The 24,325-nt window shown below is 47.7% G+C and overlaps 1 long non-coding RNA gene across 1 annotated transcript; it reads right to left on the bottom strand.

Moving 5' to 3' along the window:
- Positions 1-23,807, bottom strand: LOC137161986 (uncharacterized). The gene is made up of 3 exons (XR_010922230.1): positions 23,648-23,807; positions 23,301-23,405; positions 1-221 (listed from the first exon to the last, which is right to left on the bottom strand). It is a non-coding gene; the product is annotated as an uncharacterized lncRNA (long non-coding RNA).
- Between the last annotated feature and the right edge of the window lie 518 nt (positions 23,808-24,325).

Consider the following 24,325-nt stretch of genomic DNA (forward strand, 5'->3'; position numbering starts at 1 on the left):
CAGAACAAAAGCATACTTCTGTTATAAAAGACTTGGTCCCTATTGCATTGCAAACAACCTAAGTTAATCTATGTATTAAATTTGGGTCATTGAAAACAAAAAAAGTAAAACAAACAAGCAAAAACTTTATTATGTGAACCGGCTTACGCTATTTAAGGATGCAACCTTCAGATCAAAGACACCAGAAGATATCAGTGCATAGTGAAGAAACCACTGGGCATCTGAAGAAGAAGAGATAAAGTGCTTTATAAATAACAGACTACTACACTTCAGTCTGCCATAAATATACAAATGAGCATGCAATCAACTATAGAGACCTTATGGAAACCGCTAGCTGGGGCAGGTCTAACTGTTGCTTAAAATGTATATTATCACGAAGCAAAAGTGAGTTCATGTGCCTGTGGTTTTAAATCTTTCTCACTGAAATATGGCTGAATTTGGTTACCATGTAGAACCAAATGTATCATTACCGTATACTTCTTTGTTAATGAATGTACTAGCATCTTATCAGGAACGTGCATAAGATTCAAGGGCTGAGCAAAAAGCTATTCTGCAGTCTGGTATCTTTCAAAACAGGATTTTGGAGTCTCTAGATGGAATTATTGGGTATATTGCAAAATTATCTGAATCTGGAGATCTATTTGGAACAGGGGAAATATGAAATCTATCTATCTATCTATATATATATATATATAAACACAACACTAACTATTTGACCATCAGGCAGTGGAAACTATAGTGTCGAGGTTCTGGCTACTGAAAAAACAATACATCAGTTACAATAGGCATGATATTGCTAAATTATTTCACCATACACAAGTAAAAATTAACACACTAATCGCAGCAAACAATATGAAGGCAAGGAAAAAACATTGGTAAATAAATTATTTGTACTGCTTATAGGAGTTACATAGTAACTACCGTAACCAACTCATTAGGAAGCATTGAGAAAGAAAAATGGGCAGAGTTTATTAGTAATAAACAGCTAACTGGTGTTGCCCTCAGTATATAACAAAACAGTGGTAAATTGGCATTGTGTCACATTGTGTAGACAATTTCTCTGTTAGTACCAGTCATAACTGGGGTCAGTGACGCTGCACCATAACTGAGGCACACGTTATTCAAAACAATCCTGCTCAGAGTCTGGGGACCAATACCGAATCCTGACATAGTGCCATTTGATGAACTGGCGACTGTCCATTCAGCAGGCTCTCTGGAAGACAGCATCTACATGAAACAACTGGATCCACGTCAACTGCTGGTGTATCACCCAGCAATACAGACCTGAAGAGCACCACACCTGGCTTGTAGACCAGGGATGTGTTGACGTCACAACTCCACTGTGTGGCCACAATGGTTCAGGCCAGTCCAATGGAACAGAGAAGCTGGCCGCTCTGGTCTCCTGCCTGGTAAAGCTGACTAGATGGTGACAACCAGCAGCAAGGGTAGCCTAGAACATGGATGGACAGTAGGGTGCAGTAACGGATTACAAGGCATTTATATATGTAGGCCTCACCTGTGATGTCATTGCTCCATATTTCTCTTTTTGCACTGTACTAATGCCCACCCCCGTTCTTCAGAACAACTCTAGGATTACATCTCTGAAATAGAGTCCCGGACCTAACAGTCCCAGGCCCACTATAAGGGACTAAGAACAGAAGACTAAAGGAAACTATCCACAGGTCAGACAAGGTCATATGCAGACCATTGGGCGTGAGGGGCATGAATATATGGATAGGTAAAGCAAAATGGCAAAAACAGTGTTTAGCTCACTGGGTCATTTTCAGTTCCTACATTATGCTTTTCTGGTATGATGGATGATATCCCTCCCATAAAAAGACAAAGAGGAGAGGAACGCAGGCCTTGCTAGAGCCCTTGGCATAGCTGAGAGGGTGAACCAAAGTAGCCTGGCCTTGGCAGAATAGCAATACACTAGGGCTATAGCAACACTGACAGCTGCAAAGTCGTCGCCGTCTGATCGATTTCTCCGGACTGACTGAGCAGTCAGTGAAGACCCGCTCAGTTGATCCAGAAATCAATGTACTAAGAGCACCTTCACAAGTGGCGTAGCGCTGCGTCGATGGGAATCTGATTCCCGTCGGCGCAGTGCAGTGAAGATGGCACGCAGAAGAAAAGCAGAGAAGTCGATGGGAGTTACGCAAGTTTTTTGAGTAGCTTGCGTAACTCCCGTCGACTGCCACCGAATCTCGGAGGTAAGTGTAGACAGGGTCTCGGTGTCAGCTGACCAAGTAAGTACATACCTGACCTCAGAGGATGGGACAGGAACATCTCGAGTTCTCCAGTAACCAAGGACACACATTCCTAGGAGAAAGGACAGGGACACACACAGACCCCTTGTAAGAGAAGGAGGGGAGGACAGGATAATGGATTTTGTTTGAACTAGCAGGTACAAGGTAATGACGAAAAGCAGATGGAACGTAATACGTGACTTGCTTGTATAAATGTTTAAAGGGAGACGTCACAGGAAGCACTGGGGCTGGTCAGGGGACAGCATCCTCGTGCGCTGACTGAACCAGGACCATTGTCGTGGGCATACATGTGTTAATGGACCTGCAGCTCCTTAGGGGTTCAAGTACCGTGCTTTGTCTACAATAAACCTGGCCGAGTTTAGAACAGCCCTTCCCTCGTTGCTTTCCCCACCTTATAGTAATAAAAAGTGGTCTCTAACGCATTTCAAAACAAGTTGAATAATCTGTGCCCTGTCATATTATTTTCCAGACAGCAGTCTGGGTAGCTGAAGTCCCCATCACCACCAAGTGCTGTGTTTTGGATGATTTTGTTAGTTTAAAAAAAGCCTAATCCACTTCTTCTTTCTGGTCTATAGTACATCTCTACCATGACATCACCCTTTTTTACCCCTTTGATTCTTACCCAGAGACTTTCAACAGGTCTGCTTCTACTTCTATCTCAACTGCAGTGCAAATATATACATCTTTGATATACAAGGCAACAAACACCGCCCCACCTTTTTTTCCCTGCCTGCCCTTCCTGAACAAGCTGCATCCTTTTACACCAATATTCCAGTCGGGTGAATTATCCCACCACGTCTTTAATGCCAATTATGTCGCAATTGTGATTACTCACTAGTATCTCTAGTTCTTCCTGTTTATTCTGCATACTTCTTGCATTAGTATACAGACATCTAAGATGTTCATTTGATTTTCCCTCTGTATTCCGTTGTCTCTCTTTTGTCCCTGCTATGATTGCCCATGTTTCTGCCCTCTCCCCCAGAGTTCAACCCTTCGCCCTGGTCTCTGTATTCTGGACTTACCTGCGGGCTTTTGTCTCCTGTCCCTGTTCAACCTTATTTAAAGCCCACCTCACTAGGTTAGCCAATCTGTATCTCTCATTCTAGTAACAGAGGATCCAGGTCACCACAGATTCCTTCTACCTGTATGTCCCCACAGTCCAACAACCTAAGAGTAAATTAAGACTTTTAGTAAGTTCATGTCTCCTACAACAGTCACCATAAGATGCTGCAATATGGCAGGGCTCCAGAAACTCCTCAGGCCATGTGTTCAGACTGATAGAAATCTGAAGTATGCAGGATAGTTGTAGCTGTTTTGATCCCAAGATATTAGCGAGACAAAGTGGGTGAGGTATCTTTTATTGGACATGAAGAAGAGCTCTGTGTAAGCTGAAAAGCTGGTCTCTCTCACCAACAGAAGTTGGTCCAGTAAAAGATATTACCTCACTCACCTTGCCTCTCAGAAGTCTGAAGGAGAGATGAAGGCTGTCCTCCTTATCATCTTCTCCCAGAGGGATCTGGTAGTATCCACTCTGAAGATCCAACACTGTCTCCCTTGCAAATAGTCCAAGGCATCTTGTATTCGAAGTGTGAAGCACAAGGATTTTTTTTTTTTTAAAAAAGAATTAGGCAGCACAGAATACTGAAAAGGTTTATTCACTGCACCGGGAAGTCTGGTAAACAGCTTTAAAGGTGTTATGGTTTTTCAAGAGGCACTTATATATGTTTTTTTTATTAATTAAGCAATTTATTTACTTATAAATACAGACATTGTTTTACCCAGAAAGAACCAGAATGATAATGACACATACAGAACATACGTGTAGAGACACCTGAATTACATTGAAAGATTTATGACTACATTTGGGTGGGGGTGGAGGGGCGGGGTTGGTTGGAGGAGGAGGATTCTTACAGGAGGTTTCGTGCCAGAAGACTTGTAAGGAATGTGAGACAGAATTACTGAATTCGAGTTATCAGGTATTTACATACGCCGTTGTTTTTGAGGCTTTGGCATGCCTGCCTGTTAGTTATGTGAGTTTTGGCCTGCAGTTTGCTAACTGAAAATTGTCTCAGGCCTAACAGAGGCATTGTGTACTGGTCAGCTACAGTGCACCTATTTAGGTTGTGGTAGTCCATACACATCCATGTCTTCCCACTCTCCTGACAGACTATGCAGTAGGCAGAGGAGCTGTGGGATTCTGTGATGATGCCATTCGTGAGCAGCTCCTGAAAATATTGTCACACATCCTCCATCTCTGAAAGAGCAATCTCCCTAGATTGCTCCCTGGGGGTATGTCTACACTGAAATTAGCAGTCACTTCAGATCCGGTGTCAAGCACTGCTTTATGTTCTGTCCCTTCAATCCTCACAGTGACCTCTGCTCGAGGCCCTTTCAGTCCTGGTAGGACAGTCCTCTCCAGAGGAGCTTTCAAGCCCTGATGGCCAGGCTGGTTCCCTTCCCAAGTCCCTTTGGCCCTTCCTCGACTCTTCCCAGCTGGTCCTCAGCTTTTCATGCACAAAGGCAGGATTTTCTTCATGAGGACCCTTGGCAGTGCTGTGTTCATTCTGGCCACACTGTAGCAGAGGAAGGATTGTCCTTTCCCCCTTTCGTTCTGGTGGGAAGGCGGCTCTGAAATCTGACTTCTCCATTACCGCAAACAGGAAGCAAAACCCTCGCCCCACAGGACGCCAGGCAGTGTCCTCTGCCTCAGGTCCCCACCCTGTGGTGCGAAAGTCCAATGAACAAAAGTCTCTTAAACACACCACTGTCCCTTTCCTTCCTCTGCATCCCACTCACAGTCTGTTGTCCAATGTCCCAGAGTCGGGGGGATATTCGGGGGAGGGGGTTCGCCTCTCATCTCTGACAGAGAGGTCAAGTTATCCACCCCCCCCCCCGCTCACCACAGTCACCGCCACAGCTTCTCACTGTCTCTGCTGCCCCTAATGTTGCTGTTCTCCATCATCACTAGCATTGCCACCAGCACTGTGACGCTGTGTTCGGCGGTTCCACCCCCTAGACCTGCTCTCAGTGCAACGCTGTCTCCATAGTAGGTCAACGCTTCTGCCCCATTAGACTAGCTTATCCGTGATCTCAGCTCTAGAACCAGGACTCTCAATTGAGTCTAGTCAGCTGCGGCTTGAAACCCTGGAGAGAGAGGATCAAATAGCTGCTAGGGCCATTTAAACAGATCTACAGCACCCGGAAGAAATACTGGTTCCCACCCCCCCTTTGGTACCATGACACCCTGCTTAGCAAGTGAGGTTAAAGTCTGGAAGACACCCTGCCCCCACAATTAGGGCATATTAAGTACAGGTCTGCTGCCCTTAATCATATAGCCAGGGTAACAACGTTTCATTACCCCTGCGCACAAGACTAAAAAGTGAATCTTAACCCAAAACAGCCACTTTGGCCGAGCAGATGGGTCTGCTGCTCACTTAGGCAGAGTATTGCCTCTATGCAAACAGGTTCTGCTCCTGAAGTCCTTCCCCCCGGCTCATCGCTAGATGGCAGAGGAGAGCTCATTCAGACACTGATCACAACTAGATCACTGGTGATGGCCGTCACATCGTCAGGTGAATGAAGTACCTATGTTTGTCACAGAGGTAAACAGCTCCTCCCTCCTCAATCACTGTGGCACACACAATAGTTTGTTGTGACTTTACACAGTCCGTCTCTACTAATACAGACCAGGTGGTTTTTGGAAATCTTAGTCTTTTGCTCTTGAAACCCTTCGTCCAGAAGGTTCCTAGCCTCTGTGAACCATGATGCTGGAGCATTAACAAAGTGTGTCACCTCCCTTGACTTGGTCAATATTTTGGAAGATTGTGCTAGGCACAAATACAGCCTGTGCTGAGGTTATACTTTCCTCTCAACAAAAGACATTATCAACGACACGCTCCCAGGAATGCATATTTTTTTGGTCTAGGTTAATATTTTAAGTGTGAAATTTCTTAGCAGAAAACACTTCTGTGTAAAATCTGAAATTCTTTTAGCAATTAGGAGGCAAATTAATTAAAGAGACAAATACAACACCTCCACCAGAGCAATGTAAAGCTGTAAAATAAGAAGAAACTATGGACCTGGGAACATGTGCACAAAAATCTGATTTAAATCTTAAAATCGGATTCATTGCAGAAGAAAGAACCCTTCTTCTTTCACTCTAACATCTGATTTTTGCAAACTCCTCAGAACCTCTTCAGGGTCTTCTGCAAGTTTCCCTTGCTCCCCTTCGTTAGCAATACGAGGCATTTCCCTGTGCTCCCCTTCGATAGCAATATGCTGCTGTTTAACCCCTTTGTCTCTGGAGCACTGCAGGTGCGCTGGCTACACCACAGCCTTTGTGTGTACAGATTTTTCAAAATCCAGCTCTGCTGCCCCCTGGCGATATGCTTGGGACATGTAAGTTTTATACAATTCACCTTTCCTGCAAGTTCACAGGTACCTCTGGGAGATTTGGAACTGGCTACTTACTCACCCCCTACCTAGGCGTTTTGGGTGGCAGAATAATTCCTCCCAATTCTTACACTGTCTGAATTTTCTGAAACTCAAACTAAATTAGTTCCCACTTTTAAAAATCTTCTCTCAAATGATACAGGCCAGACAACCTCTTGACACACACAGCTGGCATCTTCATTTACATGCTGCCTTGCTACTCTGGCTGTTACTAATCCCAGTGTTAGCTGCAGCGTTCTGTTCTGCTATTAATTCCCCCTCTGCATGATGACAGATGATTCATCAATCCAGTTTAATCTTAACTAGTCAAGTTCTACCAATCAGCGAAGACCTGGTTCTTTCCATCACAGTTACTGTCGTGATAAACAGATTCCTTTGGAAGCAAGTTATCTGCAGCCCCCAGATATGTTTCTCTCTCCTTATCAGAGGTTTTCAAAGCTCCGTTGTTTTTTTCTCCGTTTTCTGCTAGGAGATTTTCCATTTCTGCAGAGATCAGAGATACTAAGGCCCTGGTGTCAATTTCCATTTTCAGTTCCACATCGCTCATGTTTGGAATAAGCCAATATGGAGCATTTGAGCTCTGTTCCTGCTGCACTGAATACAGGTCTGAGAAATGGCACGTCCCACACTGTGTGCGGTCATGGAAAGCCACAGCTTCTGAGACAGACTGCTCTGTAAATACCTAGTCCAACAGGTCATATTTGAGGGCAATCATAACGTCTCTCCTGTGATGTTGTGGCATGTCAAAGTCTGGGCTGCATGTCCCTACTCACCACAGCTCCAACACAGCAGCAGACTGAAAAAAACCCAGTTCTGCTTGAAGTAGCAGCCCCCACCTGAACCATGGATTTCCACCACTTTGCTGACGTCCTTTCAGATCTGTTCTCTCCTTCACCTCTGGACGAGGCCTTTTGCTGAAACTGTAGCACATTTTTGGTGGTCCAATAGCTCCATCCCTGTGCCAGCTTCATCCTTGATTTGTCTGCTCCGAGACACTGCACACGGTGAGCAAACAGCAGGTGGCTGTGGCCATGACTGGCCCTGTGCCATCCGTACAGTTCTCAGCCTCTCCCTCCAGGAGGTTGCCCATGTTCTGGAGTCCCTATTTGGGGTTTTTATCCCACTCCCTATGCACTGTCCAGTCCCATGCCCAGCATCAGCCACGCTCCATGTGGATCTGCTGATGCTCAGTGCTTTCTTGAAAGTGTCTTGTTATGTCCAGGTGCTCCTCGAAGTGCACACATTTCACTGGTGCATGGGAACAAGATGCTGGTGGGGACATGTGCTGGGCTGCACACACCAGGTCATTTGAATGTCGTCTGTTGAAAACTCCCCTCTACTGGAGACCTCTGGTCTGCGCTGGGCACCTCTTGCTTCACAGATTGTATTTAAACCCTGCACAGATTTGCTCCAGATGCCCTTCCAGGAATTCTCTCCCTCGCTGTAATCCCATTTTGGCTGCTTCCATCAGCCGAGATCCCTCAAACATTCTCTCACCACTGGTAGGCAAGAAGAATCTTCTCCTCTTTCACTCCTGCAGGTTGCTCCAGCCTTTCTGCGATCAACAGCTCACTGTCTGCAACTGACTTCGGAGCTCAGCCGGAAAATGCTCCTCTTGTCTGTGTACCTTGGAATATGTCTCCACTGTCGAGTTTTTATTATTATTCCTCACAGGCAGATACCATCTTGGGGGATTTAGTGCACAATCAGTTAGGAGCTGTGTTGGAGCTGTGGTGAGCAGGGACATGCAGACCAGACTTTTACACGCCACAACGTCACAGGAGAGACATTATTATTGCACTCAGATATGATTGTCTTTTGCTGTATTATGTTTACGTGATACACTTTGTGTGAAGGGTTCTTGTCTCATTTACACTCCAGCCCTTTTGCCATGTAAATGAGAATCAAGCCCATGATCATCAGCCGACACAAGATGGTGTTTTGCATCCGAGTCTGAATAGTAAGAAATAATAGCTGACATGCTGACTGTATACTCATGGGTTCTTGTAAGTAACGTGCAATCCCCGCTCCTGGAGCTTACTAGGTAGTTATTGGAATAATGGACTCCAGTGCCAGGATGGTTTGTGGAGCTCACTGCAACAAATCTGCGGTTACTGTAGCCCCACTTGTAGGGGAATGGAAATAACGGCAATGCTTCCCACCGGTAGGGAGGGTGGGTTTGTGGGTCAGGCACTAGACTGGGACGCAGGAAAACGGAGCTCAATGTCTGACTCTGCCAAAAACTCCTGTGTGACCTGGGGCACTTCCCTCTCTGGACCTCAGTTCCCAATCAGTAAAATGGGACGACACTCCCCTGCCTCCCTGGTATTGGGAGAGGACTAACCAAAAACCCACTAAGTTTCAGCCAGGTGATAACAGCCCCCTGAAACCCCAGCAGGGGCAGGCAACATCCATGCCATTAGCATTGTGCGTGGGTGTGGCAGAATCCCTGATAAGAAACCAGATCCTGGTTGGTATCTGGGGAAAACACTAAGCGAGATAGAATCATAGAGATACTACTGGAAGACCCAGAATTAACCACTGGCAAAACACTTAGAATTAGCCAAACAACTGAAGTCACCCAGTCCAGACTGACATTGATGGAGGGGGGTCAGTATTCTGATATTGTAGAGAACCCAAAGTACTGCAAGCAATACTACTACAATACGGCAGAAAGGCACATGGAGCTCAAAGTCAGAGTCAAGCAGGAACAGCACATGGAGCTGCACAAGCTGTGACATCCAGCACAAACCCGGACAGTGTCTGGCGTATGGGAAGAGATACAAGAATCGCAATGAATTTACGTGACTTCAGGAGTTTGCAAGCACCAGAAGAGCGTGCACAGCATGCACAAAGAGGACAACGACAGCACCATTAGCTCAGATGAATTCTTTATGGGAGCAATGGACAATATAGCAGCAGCAGATGATGGGACTATCAAGCTGAAAGCAAATGGGACATTTATTACTTTTAAGTTGGCCGCTGGCATACATGTCAATATGTTGCCAGAAACAACATCCTTAGTTAAAAGAAAAGGTACAGGTACTGGTAAAACTCAAGGCTTACAGTGGTGAGCTTATCCCCACTAAAGGTGTATCTGAACTAAATGTACAGGTAAATAACAAATTAGCAACGATATAATTTCTAATAACAACAGGGAAAAGATCACCCATTATTGGGTTAGAAGTGTGTCAAGCCTTTAGTCTCATCAAGGGGCTACTCACTGGAGGAATAAGGGACCAAAACAATTGGGGAAGAGTTTGAGGATGCTTCCAGGGGACAGGGAAGCTCTCAACAGAATAGAGCTGAAAAAGCCCAACTGACCCACAATTCACACCCCTAAGAAGATTCCCCGGTCCCTAAAGCAGCCTTAAAGAGGAGCAGAATAGACTCATTGCTCTGGGAATCAGAGAGCAAATACAAGAACCAAGAGCGAGAACCCTGTTGATCACCGTAGAAAGAAAAGACAGAGCCCTTCACCTATGTACAGAACCAAAAGAATTACATAAATATGTAGAAAAGGAACATTACAGATGCCAAATTTTTCTATGCTTGATACATCCGCAGAGTTCTGGCCGATGCCCTTAAAAAGTGGTACAGAGCTCGTATTTGTTCACATTCAATCCCTTCTTTGGAAGACACTGTTTCTGCAAACTGCCATTTGGGTTGTGTTCAGCACCTGAATTGTTTCACTGGAATATACACCAATTTTTGGATGGTAGAGAGCAGTGGCTCTCAATCTTCCAGACTACTGTACCCCCTTCAGGAGTCTGATTTGTCTTGCGTACCCACCAGTTTCACCTCACTTAAAAACTACTTGCTTACAAAAAATCAGACTTAAAAATACAAGTGTCACTGCACCCTATTGCTGAAAAATTGCTTACTTTTTCATTTTTGCCATGTAACTATACAATAAATCAATTGGAATATAAATATTGTACTTACATTTCAGTGTATGGTATATACAGCAGCACGAACAAGTCACTGTCTGTATGAAATTTCGGTTTGTACTGACTTCGCTAGTGCTTTTTATGCAGTAAAAGTAGGCAAATCTCTAGATGAGTTGATGTACCTCCTGGAACACCTCTGCGTACCCCAGGGGTACATGTAGCCTGATTGAGAACCACTGGTATAGAGGGTACTAAGGTTACATAGATGACTTTTTGATATGGGGGAAAAACAACAGAAGAACATGACCAGAGGCTCCAAGCAGCTTTAGTGAAAGCTAAACAAACAAAAATGTAAATTCTGTGTAATGGAAACAACATACCTAGGAGAGAAGTGAACCCAGCAAAGTGTACAGGGGAGAGCAGAGTAAGGTTGAGGCCATCACTTACATGCCTGCCCCAAAAAGGGTTCTGAGCAGGGAAATTTGTGCCTAATCTAGCTGCTTGAATCAGCCAGCTATTGTGCAAAGATGTCCAGTGGACATGAGATGCAAATCTTAAAGAGTTTGAGAAACTGAAGGAGTTCGAGTCAGAGCTTAAGGCCACCAGATCATCCAATCTGATCTCGTGTATCACAGGCCACCAGCACCCGCACACTAAACCCAACAACCCAAATGAGACCCAAGTATTGCAGCCCTCCGAAGACCAGACTATTATGAGCCACAGGCAGAGAACAGGAGTGACTGAAGTGCACCAGTGCTCAAGTGCCCCGCAATGGCAGAGGAATCATTAAACAAGATATATCTAGGTAATCCTGGCACGTGACCCACACCCTAGGCTGCAGAGGAAGGTGAAAACCCCCGAAGGTCACTGCCACTCTTAGCTGGAGGAAAATTCCTCCCCAACCCCACATGAGGTGATCAGTTAGACCCTGAGCATGTGTCTATAGCAAGTTTCCTCCATTTACCATTGAGTGCCTTAGGCTGCTGACAAGCATGAACTTCCTGATCCCCCAATCATTTCATAGGGGTGTTAACTAAAGCCACCTGGCACTTTAAAGGCCACGGCGAAGTATTTTAGTGCTTGTTCTGGCATGTAGAATGGGCAAGAGATGGGAGTGAAGGCCACGGTGGAAGGTGGGAACTGAGAATTGCTGCTGGGTATGAAATGCAGCAATAGGAAGGCAGAAGAGACACAAAGACGGGGACAGGGAGAGAGACAGGAAAAGGAGGTCGGTAGCAGAAGAGGGGCCCAGGGCGGACCTAGCACTGGTCCCAATAGAGCAGATTTTCCCTCTGAGTGCACTCAATAATAAAGAGTGAGAAGAACAGTGTGTTCAGTTACCACCGAATGGCCCAGGCATTATTCTACCAGTATTTCTATCTCCCGTTCAGATCCCTTGCTCACCATGGGCTGAGTCCCCCTCCACCAAACCGTCCAACACCCTGCTCTAAGGCACTGGCCTATAGGCCAGCTCACCCTGTGGTCTGTGTCACAGTTCTGGGTTCACTGCATCTGCCCCCTCCCCCTCCATGGTCTGCTCCAGGGCACCCCTTTAGGTCTCATGCCTCCAACTGTCACCTCTTTATAGATCATAGAAGATGAGGGTTGCAAGGGACCTCAGGAGGTATCTAGTCCAACCCCCTACTCAAAGTAGGACCAACCCCAACTAAACCATCCCAGCCAGGGCTCTGACAAGCTGCACCTTAAAAACCTCTAAAGATGGAGATTCCACCACCTCCCTAGGTAACCCATTCCAGTGCTTCACCACCCTCCAGGGGAAAAATTTTTCCCTAATGTCCAACCTAGACCTCCCCCCTGCAACTTGAGACCATTGCTCCTTGTTCTGTCATCTGCCACCACTGAGAACAGCCTAGCCCCATCCTCCCTGGAACCCCCTGTCAGATAGTTAAAGCTGCTATCAAATCCCCCCTAATTCTTCTCTTCTGCAGACTAAATAAATCCAATTCCCTCAATCTCTCCTCATAAGTCTTGTGCTCCAGCCCCTAATCATTTTCGTTTCCCTCTCCCGGACTCTCTCCAATTTGTCCACATCCTTTTTGTAGTGGGGGGCCCAAAACTGGACACAATACTCCAGATGCAGCCTCACCAATGCCAAAGAGATGGGAATAGTCACCTCCCGTGATCTGCTGGCAATGCTCCTACTACTGCAGGACCCACTCCTCTCTCCGTCCAGGGTGGGGATTTAGGCTCGATTCTCCCTGCTATTCACTGTGGCTAGCCCGGCAGGTTGGGCCTGAGTCCAGCGCCTGCAGTTGACTCTCTCCTCGGGGCGATGACAGGGCTACCAGCAACCAGGCAGCTCTCACCAATCACCGGACAAGTTACTTTGGACAAAAGCATTACGTAACAAACAACAAAAAGTCTGCAGCTTCCCAGATGTCCTCCAATTTCTCCCTGGAGCCCCTGGCGGGCTTCAATCCTTCAAACCCTTCCAGGGTTTTGCCCTCGTGGTTACAATCCCGTAGCAGTTCTTTCATCCGGTGAGGGTCATTCTAACCTTTCCTACCACCGGCGCTTTCTCTGTCTGCTGGGCCTCTTGACCCCAGTCTGAACCAGTCCATGCAATCCTCCAAGGGAACTCTGGAGTTCTTTACCTCTCCAGGGATCTGCAGCAATTACCCCCACTGACTGGAGGAATATCAGTAACCAGCCCCATGGCTAAGCTCACAAAGACACATCCAGCCAATGGGTGATTTATGGATGGGCATGCGGGGCTGGAACCCCTTTAGGGGCTACAGTACTTCTGTGCTATTCCAGGGCAGCGGGGAGGGGGGGTTGTGTTTTGGGGCTGCCTCACGGTGCCTTTGTGCTCAGCTGCACGATGCGTTCCATCTCGGGCTCCTGCTGCCGGGGCTCCTGAAACTATGTGGTGCTGAGGACACCCGGAGAGCCAGGCTCCCCCACCACCCACACACTCCTGCCCCATTGCACGCTACCCAGGCTGGCCCCTGCTGCTCAGATGCAGCAGCCAGTGTGAGATGCCAAAGGATACGACTGGGGCTGTGCTCCTTCTGGGCTGGCGCTCCCAGGGGTGAGTGCGGCAGGATAGCCCCCGTCCCCGGTAGGTGCACTCTCCGATGCATGGGGATGGCCTGGCAGAAAGGGATACTGGACCGGCGGGTCCCTGTGCACCTGGAACTGGCTCCGTACAGAGCCCAGAGGGGGCTCACTCCCTAATCTTGCCTGAGTCGAGCTCTGCAGAAAAGGCAGCAGGTTTCATTATCCCCCTTCATGCAACAGGGCTGCTGGGAGACAGCCTGGCCCAATGACCAGGACTCCTGGGTTCTATTTCCGGCTCGACAGGTCAGCGCACACACCAGGGTGGGCTGTTGGCGTTATATGCTCCTTTTCCCTGTGCAGAGGAAGATGGGACCCTGGGGCCCCGTGCAGGCTCCAGGGAGAGTGATTGGTGGGGGGAAAGCCAGGTGCAGCGCATTGCTTTCTTTAACAGCCCCCTTAAGAGGTGCAGGCGGGTGAAGAGGGCTGTATAAAGTCCGTGTCTCACTCTGTCTGTGCAGCACCAGACACACTGGGGCCCTGATCTCAGCTGGAGCCTCTTGATTCTACTGTGACAAACCACCACCACCGCAAGGGCTGGGTGGAGACATGACTCCATCAGCCGAGTGGGCTGGCTGGCGGAGCGGAGCGGAGCCTGCTGGGGGAGGAGGCGTTAATTACACACACAGTGTTAATTACACACAGACTGAGGGCTCCGCTTGAGGCTGATCCGCAATTCCTTCCCCAGGCAGGATGCCCTGTGTGTGGCCGCAGCCTAACCCCCACCTGTCATGGGCGGTGTCCTTGTGACTCAGGCTTTGCCCTTCGTTACCAGGGAGAGGTCGACCAGCAGACTGAGGTGTCGCAATAACCGAACTGCTGCAAGTCGAGGGGCTCAAATAAGGACACAAAGGCAGGCGGGGAAGGAGCCCTGCGTGGGACTCGGCTGGCTAGAGCCGAGGCCGGCAGGTCGATGCCGATGAAAGACAGAGCACGCGGCAACAGCTGAAACGGCTGCAAATGCCAAAGCAGCAGAATTTCTGTCTGCAGCCTCTGAACTAGCTGGCGAACTCCAAGGTGGATCCGGCAGCTGCAGCACTAAAGTAAACAGGGGGCCGCAATCACGCTCGTTTGTGGAAATGAGCTCAGTTGAGGGGCAGGGGAGGGGAAATGCGTGGGATGAGAATGTCAGCAAAGAAAGTAAACTTTCCACCCGCCTAATCAGCAGCTTGGGGTGGGACGAGCTGAGGTATGTCTTTGAAAGAGCCTGTGGGAACCGTTTGTGGATGTTTCCCACCAGCAGCGGGGCAGGTTTCCATGTTGTGCTGCAGGCTTTGGCTGGGTAGAGAGACGGACTCCCTGGACCGGAACAGTAGCATGCTTTCCGGTCCCCTCCCCCCAAGTCCAGCCAGGAAAGGGGATTGCTGAAAAGTAGCGTTAAGTACCATCTAGTCTTCCTCCTTACGGATTCATTGTGCATTAGTCACTCTCAGCGGCACGCTAAGGCGGTCCCCACCCCCGCCAGAGCTTTGCCAAAGCTGCTAAGGTGCTAGCCACCTGGCGTACATGGCTGTCTGGCTCTGGCAATTGTTTGCAAGCCCAACTCATGCCCGCTTGTTCCCAGCACCACACAGAGCTGCCAATAGCTGCCAAAGCAAAGAGAGAGATCTATAGTAGGGCTCCCACTGCTGCATCCCTTTGCCCGCAGCATCCATTCCTGAGCTGGCTGCAGGCAGCTCCGTAGTGCCAGGCCCTCTCCCCTGCCTCCCCATTTCTCTCAGGGATCCCCCGCAGCACATTTTGCTGAGACACCTTAGACGGTTCCTGAGAGTTTGAGAAATCTTCCTCTCTTACTCCTTGGCTTTGGGGCACTGGCGTAGAAGCTGTCTCTCTGCCCCAACCCGGCTGGCTACCGATTTTGTGTTCCTTCTTTTCTGGATGCCCAACGTGAGATGCCCAGGGTCAGATTTGCAGAAGTGCTGAGCACTCACAGCTGAAAGCGACACCCGTGGGAGCCCTGCTCGGAACATATAAAGTGCTATAAAAATACTACATCCTCTGAAAAATCAGGCCCTAAGTGTCTCAGGTTGGGCACCCAAAATTAGTGGAAGCTTTTGACAATTTTGATATTAATGTCTCTGTGCCTCCACTCCCCAGCTGTAAAATGGGGATAATTCTACCCCCCCTCACCTCACAGGGGTGTTGTAAATATAAATTAATTAATGTCTGTGAAGCATCCTGATACTATTCTGAGAGCAACATAGAAACACACATGAGGAAATGAATAATTCTTTAGTCAGTGCAGGATCTGGATGCTTTAAATAAGGTCTGGGCTCACACATTGAATGAAGAGGCTAAAAAGAAATATTGAATATCCGTTCAATAAATGAGGGTAGGCCTCCAGTGGAAAAAATAATGTAATATGTAATAACTCATGTGCATAAAGGGGTCGAATTAAGGTTGCATAGGCAGCCTTAATGGTGGAATTTCCTAACATGGCCAAACCTGGGCAGATTTTAATAGGGAAAGCAAAAGGTACACCTTTGTCCAGAAGGCGACCCGCCCTGCCAAATTTCCAGCCCCTGCCCCCAAAGCATGGCGGCACTAGAGTGTCTCAACTAAACGGTGTCCAAATTTTTTTTTTTAAACATGGGCAAAACAACTATCTTCCCTGATCTCATTCTCGGAAAAGGGCCCACCAGTTTGGCTCATGTAATCCCGTGAGTCCAGGAGCAGGAGACTTGAGAAAAACCACCAGATATTGTGAGCCGCGTTATAAAATTGTGAGAGTTGACAACACAACAACACCAAGGGAGGGTGCCCAGGAGGCAAATGTAGTTCAAATTCAAATTCACCGTGTTGCAAACAAAATGAATCAACGTGGTAAAGAATGTGAAGTGAAGAATTTACCATTTCTTACATACAACCTCTGGGTGTCTGGCTACCAAGCAAGAGGACTAGGGAAAGGTCATTGCTGAAATTTAATATAACTGCCATTTAAATAAGGCCTGAACCCACACATTGAATGAGGAGGATAAAAAGAAATTTTGAATAACTAACTACCACTCCACTGAATGAGAGTAGGCATCCAGTGGAAAAAATAGTACGTAATCATGTCATTAATATTATACACTAATGCATATGCACAGGGGGGTCAAACTGAAGGTTGCACAGGCAACCTTAATGGTGGAATGAGTCTCATGATTGGAACAGTAAAATCTCTGGTTATATCAATTTAGGAAGGACAGAGTGGGTAAAAGAGGTGTTTGGGGGAGAAGGCACTCTGCATTAAGTGTACAGTCATAACTCAGAACCATAGGGTCTTGAATACACGTGGAGAAATGTATTGACTAACAGAGCCCGGGGGTTGGGGAGAGGGAAGGAGGAGTGATATTGCTGGAGGAGATGTGTACCTGAGCCCGTCCCTTCATCTTGAACTCTGGGGGAAGGGAATAAAAATCCCTGACAAGAAGAAATTGCATCTTTCTGGCTGTTGGGACTCTGTTGGGCCAGAGACTCTAAACTGAAGACAGAGATCCCTGGGGGCTGCCTCCTGCATCTGCCCTGGCAGTCACTTTGAATTGACAGATCCCTACACCTGTCACTTTTAGGATTTAGATTATAATTCATTGGTGTGTACATTTGCTTGCTTTAACCTGTAAATAACCCTCATTCCTTTTTTCTAAGTTAATGAACCTTTAGAGAGTTTATTACAGGATAGGTGACAGGCCTTGTCTTTGGTGTAGAACCTAGAGTTAAGGTGACCAGATTTTATAGGGACAGTCCTGATAATTGGGGCTTTGTCTTATATAAATGCCTATTACCCCCCATCTATCTAATCATCCTATCTAGAGTACCAATTGATCTGGGATAAGTGACTGATCTTTTGGGACTGGAAGCAACCTAAATGTGGTGTGATTTCTGGTGTAAGTGACCATTATCACTAAGTCCAGTTTATCTGGGTGGCAAGATAGACTTGAGAGTCTAAGGGGACCGTCTGTGACTCCTGGTAAGACTGGTACAGTGATAACAGAAGTTCACATTTGTTATTGGCTTGGTGAAACCTAATTACAGAACAGACCAGCAATTTGGGCATCTGCCCTGAGGGAGGCACTGCAGACAGTGTGACAGCTGCCATAAGTGTAGACAAGGCACAAAGAGGATGTTAAACAACATCTATTAGGGATAAAGATTTTTAAATCAGCAGGCCTGGATAAATGGCACCCAAGAGTCCTAAAAGAACTAGGGAGGAGCTAGCGGGCCCACTGTTGCTCATTTCTAATACATTTTTCACTACTGGTGAAATTCCAGAAGACTGAAGAGTGCTAGTGTTGTACCAATATTCAAAAAGGGCAGGCAGGCTGACCTGGGTAACTACAGGCTGGTCATCTTGACACCACTCCCAAGCAAAATAATGGAAGAGCTGACATGGAATTCCACGGATAAAGAATTAACGTAGAGCAGAGATACTCAGATCAAGGCTTGTGAACCGCAAGTGCCTCTTTAACGTGTCTCCTGCGGCTCTGTGCAGCGCATGATATTAAATCGTGCTATTAAAACACTGATTTAATCATTAGCCAATCAGGAGCCTTCTACTATGTTATTAAACAATTGTAGTTGATAAAAATAATAACTTGGTCAGTCATTTTGCTGTGAGAAAAAAAATATATATTAAAAACTAAGTATTTCCGTCCTACTGTTTACAAGTGACTATATAGTACTAAAGAAAATGGAACAATGAGTTCACATGACTTTGGCTTTTTTGGGTAATGTTTATTGCTAATTTGGTTCCTGAACCACTGAGATCTGAGTATCACTGATGTACAGGAATATAGTTAATGCCGGTCAACGTGATTTTATGGAAAATAGGTCTTTTGAATCAAATTGGTTTTGTTCTTTGATAAGAGTACAAGTGTGGTTGAGAAAGGCACATAAATATAATACACTTCAGCTTCTGTAAGGTGTTTGACTGAGTGCCACATGACATTCTGATTGAAAAGTTACCACTGTGCAGTATCAATAAAGCACAGGTTGAACAGATGAACTGGCTAACAGATCTCAAAAACGTAGTTGTCAATGGGGAATCATTACTAAGTGGTGGTAGGGTTCCACACAGTACATAGCTGGGTTCCACAGGAATTAACAGTAGGCCTTAAACTATTAAACATTTTCATCCATGATCTGGAAGAAAATATAAAATGAACGGTTAAATAAAAGGTCAGATGACACAAAGACTGAGGGAGTGGGAAATAATGGTGAGGACAGGACAGTCATACAAAGATCAGGATGGCTTGGTAAACTGGGTTCATTCAAATAAAATGCATTTTAATACAGCCAAGCACAGGTCATCCTAGCAACAAGGAATGCAGCCCGTATCTACAGAATAGGGAACTGTATCCTGGAAAGCGGGAGACTCTGAAAAGGCTCTAGAGATCATCGTGGACAAGCAACTCAACCTCACCTTCCACCTTTGCTGTGGCAAAAGGTCTAATGTGATCCTGGGATGTATAAAGTGGGGAGGGATGAGCAGAAGTAGGAAGATGATTTTACCTCTGTCTATGGCAGTGGTTCCCAACCTTTGAGTGTGCAGACCCCTTTTCAACCTCCAAACATTTCACAGACCACCACGTGCTACTAGTTTTATTTGAAATTGTACATTTCCTTGGTGAGGATGTTATTTTCCTTTTCCACAGACCCCCGGTAGTAGCCTCGTGGACCACCAGGGATCCTCAAACCACAGGTTGGGAACCACTGGTCCATGGCACTGGTGAGATCAGTTCTGGAATGCCGGGTCACATTTCGGTGCCCACATTTTTAAAAGGAGGTTGAAAAATTGGGGAGGATAAAGGGAAAGGCCACAAAGGCATTTTCTGCTGCCATCAAATAATCTTTCTGTGAGAGCATGACAGAGGTTAATTGGTTTAGTTTATCAAAAAGCAGACTGAGGGGTGACTTGATTACAGTGTATAAGGCCTGGTCTACACTACGAAGTTAGATAGACATAAGCCGTCTTGGGTCAGCCTAGCTGTGCATATGTCTACACTTCAATTTGTCTCCCACTGAATAAGTGTCTAGTTATAGAAACTCAGTAACCTCTCTGAGCAGCACTGAGCCATGGTCAATGTACTGAGGATGATGCAATGCGAGTGTAGACACTACATTACTTACATCAATCCTAACAGTCCAAGGACAATGGTACCTCTCTGTGTTTTATTTGCAGCTGCTGCTGCTGTTGTGACCCTGAGGGATTCCCCCTCCATCTCCCTGGAATGAATGAGCCAGATCAGGAGGAGAAAGAAGAGGACCCAGGATGACTTCTTCAGTGAGATCCTGCGAGCCAGTGCTGCACCAGATCGTGAGCAAAGGGCCTGCAGGATGAACATTGCAGACAGTCTGGAGACGGAAAGAGCAGACAGGAGAAAGACCCAGTAGGTCCAGCAGGAAAAGGAGAGGGAGACACACCAGGACATAATGGGGCGTCTACAGCTGCAAACGCAGATGCTGCAGATTCTTGTGGACCTACAGACAGAGCCCTGCAAATCCACGGATATCCACGGATTGTTTTTTGTGGCTTGCTGGGACCTCCATGGCTTCTGGGGCAGCTGTCAGCCCCAGGGCTCCCACCGAAGAGCAGATCGGCAGTGGGCGGGGGAGGGGCTGGCCCCTGATCAGCTGTTTGGGGGCCCCTGGAGCTGCAAAACAGCCCATTGGTGGACCCAGGGCTGCTGCTGTGGATGTGGTGCTGATGTAAGAGATGGAGTGCGGATCGCGGGTAGGGGATAAGTTAATTCTGGCAGATGTGAATCGAATACGGATCCACATTTTTGTACCATGCAGGGCTCTTGCTTAGATAAAACAATAAAACAAAGTTTATTGACTACAGAGAGAGAGATTTTAAGTGAGCACAAGTGATGAAGCGCAAGTCAGAAATGGTTAAAGAAAAATAAAGATGAAAAGCTTCCCGGGGCCTAACTTACACTAAATTAGATTCAAAGCAAAGTTTTCTCCCCCGTTTCCGGCAGACACTGACCCAGACATCGCAGGAGCATTGCAGAAATAGCAGCGAGAGCCAGTGAGCAGACAGGCAGCAGCGTGTCCCTGCCCGGCGGGTGCCCCAGAGACACTTCCTTTCTGCTGCTGCTGCCTGGATTAAACTTCCCACACCGCTGCCCAGAGGAAGTGAGAGTGAGGGGGGCAGGGAGTGTCACCCGAGTATGTGTGACCCACCCAGCCGCTTCCTGCGATGCAGTGATGGGTCTGGACCCACTGTTTGATGCTTTGTCTTGAGCGAGGGCAGTGTTTCCCAGAGGCTCCAAAGCAAGAGTCTGAAACTTGGTGAGCGCCTATCTCACTAGCAGGGCCCAATCCCTTGGGCCTGCTTAGGGTCACAAATGGGGGAGGGGGCAGGAGAGGAGAGGCAGTGTCTAGGTACCGTTAAGGATTTGGGCCAGAGACACTAGCTGGCAATGATGAAGTCCTACTACTGACACGCCTGTCCCAGCAAAGATCTTGGCATCTCAGTGAAAATGACGCTGCTGGCCAACATGCAGTCCTGTTGGTCCCTCGATATCGGAGAGACAAGGTGGGTAAAGGGATATCTTTTACTGGACCAGCTTCTGTTGGCGAGAGAGACAAGCTTTCGAGCCTCACAGAGCGCGACCCTCTTACCAACACAAGTTGGTTCAGTAAAACGTCACCCGCCTTGTCATTGCTGGCTGGGGCTTTTCCACCACTCCATGGGGACATCAGGATTATTCTGAATGGACCCCGTTCTGTCTAGCAGCTGCAGCCTGAGTTAGCAATGTGAGAAACGCCCAGCAATTCTCTCAAATAGAAGAAATCCCTGCCACAAAGAGCACTGGTAGAGAAGCCGGTCGAGGGATGGCCACAATAATCTGTTCTGGTTACACACATTTGGAAATCATGTGAATATCGCCCATGAGCAGTAGCAGCAGCTACTGTGTTGGATTGTTGGCAGTGCCTGTTCTGTCTTAAACTTTAAGCTGCAGTACAAGTCCGTAGGTAGAGGAGAGAGTGTAAATCACGCTCTGGCACACATCCTCAGGGGACAGACTAGTTGGGACGTATCAAGTCTTTTCAGTCTGTAACCAGGATGATTGCATGACTAAGAATATCCCAGCCCACCAGTGTAAATCCCCTGGCATTATTGCTTCCAAACAGTGATTCATCCTGCATTGTGCTCCCGGTTGGAATGTTCAGGCTCCCTGCTCAGCATCCCCTGGTCCTCTGCAGTGTCTCTCTCCTGCTCCCCAGAGATCCTGGTAGGAGCTTATCAATCAGGGAGCCAATTGGCAGACCCAAAATGGAAAGGAGCCTGTACAAACATTAGCACGACCCTCCCGAACTATCCTGTGAAGCAGAACTGTAGGCAAAGCCAACGGGGCTGTAACAGGCCAGATCCCTTTGTCTGGCATCTCAGGACGGTGGCCTGAGAGGATATCTAATTCTACATGTATTCCATCTTCTCCAAGGGCTAGCTCGGCTGTGTGAATATTGCTCACATGCTACTGAAGATGATCTAAAATGTGGCATTCTGATTATTCTGATTCAAGTGTTGGGTGCTGTACACTGTTGCGTATCCAGCCCTGATATAATCAGCCCATTCTGCCCTGCTCCAGGTCATTCGTGAATTGAAAAGCAGCTGCCCCAGCAGGGACTCCTGAGGTCTCCAGGTATCTCTGCAGAACCCCTTTGCTAGTCAGCGCGCACACCTGCGTTCCAGGTGCCGATGGGCAGCCTACAGAGTCGAGGCTTTATGGGAGGATGGCGTCATTTCGACACGTCCTTCCAGCCATTCCCCGGAACGGGCTCCTGCTCACATATGTAAGGATCTCTGGGGCAAGGCTGAGTAGCCCACTCCCCCGCTGCAGCTTAGGGAGATCCACGGGGCTTTGCGCCTCCCTCAGTTTGGGACAAAGAGAGAGAAAACACAGATGTGGAACAGAGAGGGTCTCTGTCCACTGGATCAGCTCACTGGGGACGTAATGAATTCCCTGCCGCCGAGCGTCTGTAATGGAGATGGAGCATCTCTTCCCGTAAAACTGACTGTAGCCCAACGCCAGGTTCCAGTGTTGTTCAAGCTCCATTTCATTGCAGTGACACCACTAGCCTCTGCTGCAGACAGTCACTAGAGTGCAAGATGCTCCAGCCCCCACGGGAGTTTGAACCCTGCCCTCTGCAGGAAGAGCAGCCAATCAGGCTGGCTGCAGGGGGTGGGCAGAAGCCGGAAGAGTTTGGGGAGAGGGGGTGGAAGAGGGAGCAGAAAGAGCCTGGGTAGCTCGGCTCCTGCCTCCCCTCTGAACATGGGAGAGGGCGTCTGCTTTTCAGTGTTAACCAATAGACATCGAGGACACACCCCCAATAATAAAACTTATGAAATCAGTGTTTATACAAAAAACAATGGAAAAAGCACAGGAAATAGCTACGTGTATCGAAGGACTTGTCTACACGGAGCAACAACACACACTACAGGGATATGACTCCTGAAGTGCACTAACATGGTGCACATTAACTGGTCTGCATAGACCCCCTGGAGGCCACTGAAGGTTCCCTTGTGCTCTTCAACATAGTGCTGTTTGAAACGATATTAACATACTAGGGAACATGACAAAGGACTACTCGTTACAGTATTGTAATGAAGGGCACTCACCTCTTGAGCGCCTCCTAGTGGCTGGGTGTGGTACTGCAGTCCTCTTCAGTGGCATGGCTGTCCCGCACAGCCACAAAGTCCAAATGAATCACTGCAAAGAACTGGCTGCAAATAACCCAATATATGAACAGTCCCATCGCCCTCACCAAGGTCTTTAGCCCTGGATCTGGGCTCTTTACATTCAGCCCTTTGTTCGGGCTCTCAAATAAGCCCTGTCCCCTTCTTCAGGTTTTAGTCACAGTGCCCTTTAGAGGAATCTGAGCCTAGCCACTACTCCAGGCCCACCCCAGGGGCCCTATAAATAGCAGCCACATACTGCTCAGTTTCAGTTTGATGCTGCTGCTTACCTGGGCCTTTTCCCACCTGGCCCCTTTTAGCTTCACCCGTAACTCAAGGTTAAGTTTCTTTGCTCCTCTCTGTCCCTGTAAACCCAGCTAAGCAAAATGCAGCCACACACACGCTCTGGTTAAGCCTCACGCGTCTTTGGCCAGAGAGGAGCCTGCAGCCCTTACCCCAGCTCTACCAAGGAACTGACCTGCTAAGGCCCTGCAGCTCCTTTTATCTGAGCCTCCTGGGCTCTGATTGGCTGCTTCCGTGAGGCCTCTCTAGGACACACCTCCACTGCTCCTTTGCTGCTTCTGGGGGTGGAGGGTGGGTGAAGGAGTACAGGGCTCCTGTGGGGAGCCACAAAGGCCAGGTCCATCCCATCACAAGCACATACGTTTTTGGACATCTACATAAAACTCAAAAATTGCTAAAAATAACCCTGAAAAATGAAATTTCTGACCCCTGAAACTAGAAGCCCTGGCAATGGGTCGGTCTGTGCTCCCTCTCCTTCCTTCTGCCTCCCTGCAACACCAGGCCTGAGAAGGAGGAGAGGGTCCCCTCGAGCTGCCCCTCCCTGCCCAAGACCTAGGATGAGAAAGAGAAGGAAACCACGGCAGTTGCCCCCCCTGGCACTGAGGCCTGGGAGATGGGAAGATGGAGCCTCGCAGTTGCTGGAGGAACAGAGGTGTGCTGAAGGC

The sequence above is a fragment of the Emydura macquarii genome, unplaced genomic scaffold, assembly GCF_026122565.2.
Source record: "Emydura macquarii macquarii isolate MOO-44397 ecotype Brisbane River unplaced genomic scaffold, CSIRO-AGI_Emac_v2 contig_2417, whole genome shotgun sequence".
Taxonomy (NCBI): domain Eukaryota; kingdom Metazoa; phylum Chordata; order Testudines; family Chelidae; genus Emydura; species Emydura macquarii.